Here is a 727-nt window from a genome sequence, read left to right on the forward strand (position 1 = left end):
TTGCGAGCTATAGTCTTAGCGGTTGCCCGCCCTTCCTACCTGTGTGGGCTAGGGTTAGGCTTAGGCTTAGGGTTGGGGTTGCGGCCATAGTCTTAGGGGTGCCCGCCCTTCCTACCTGTGTGGGCTAGGGTTAGGCTTAGGCTTAGGGTTGGGGTTGCGGCCATAGTCTTAGGGGTGCCCGCCCTTCCTACCTGTGTGGGCTAGGGTTAGGCTTAGGCTTAGGGTTGGGGTTGCGGCCATAGTCTTAGGGGTGCCCGCCCTTCCTACCTGTGTGGGCTAGGGTTAGGGTTAGGCTTAGGGTTGGGGTTGCGGCCATAGTCTTAGGGGTGCCCGCCCTTCCTACCTGTGTGGGCTAGGGTTAGGCTTAGGCTTAGGGTTGGGGTTGCGGCCATAGTCTTAGGGGTGCCCGCCCTTCCTACCTGTGTGGGCTAGGGTTAGGCTTAGGCTTAGGGTTGGGGTTGCGGCCATAGTCTTAGGGGTGCCCGCCCTTCCTACCTGTGTGGGCTAGGGTTAGGCTTAGGCTTAGGGTTGGGGTTGCGGCTATAGTCTTAGGGGTGCCCGCCCTTCCTACCTGTGTGGGCTAGGGTTAGGCTTAGGCTTAGGGTTGGGGTTGCGGCTATAGTCTTAGGGGTGCCCGCCCTTCCTACCTGTGTGGGCTATTCTTAGGCGTAGGCTTAGGGTTGGGCTTCCGGCCATTGTCTTAGGGGTGCCCGCCCTTCCTACCTGT

This window comes from Emiliania huxleyi, assembly GCF_000372725.1.
Source record: "Emiliania huxleyi CCMP1516 unplaced genomic scaffold EMIHUscaffold_452, whole genome shotgun sequence".
NCBI classification, from domain to species: Eukaryota; Haptophyta; order Isochrysidales; family Noelaerhabdaceae; genus Emiliania; species Emiliania huxleyi.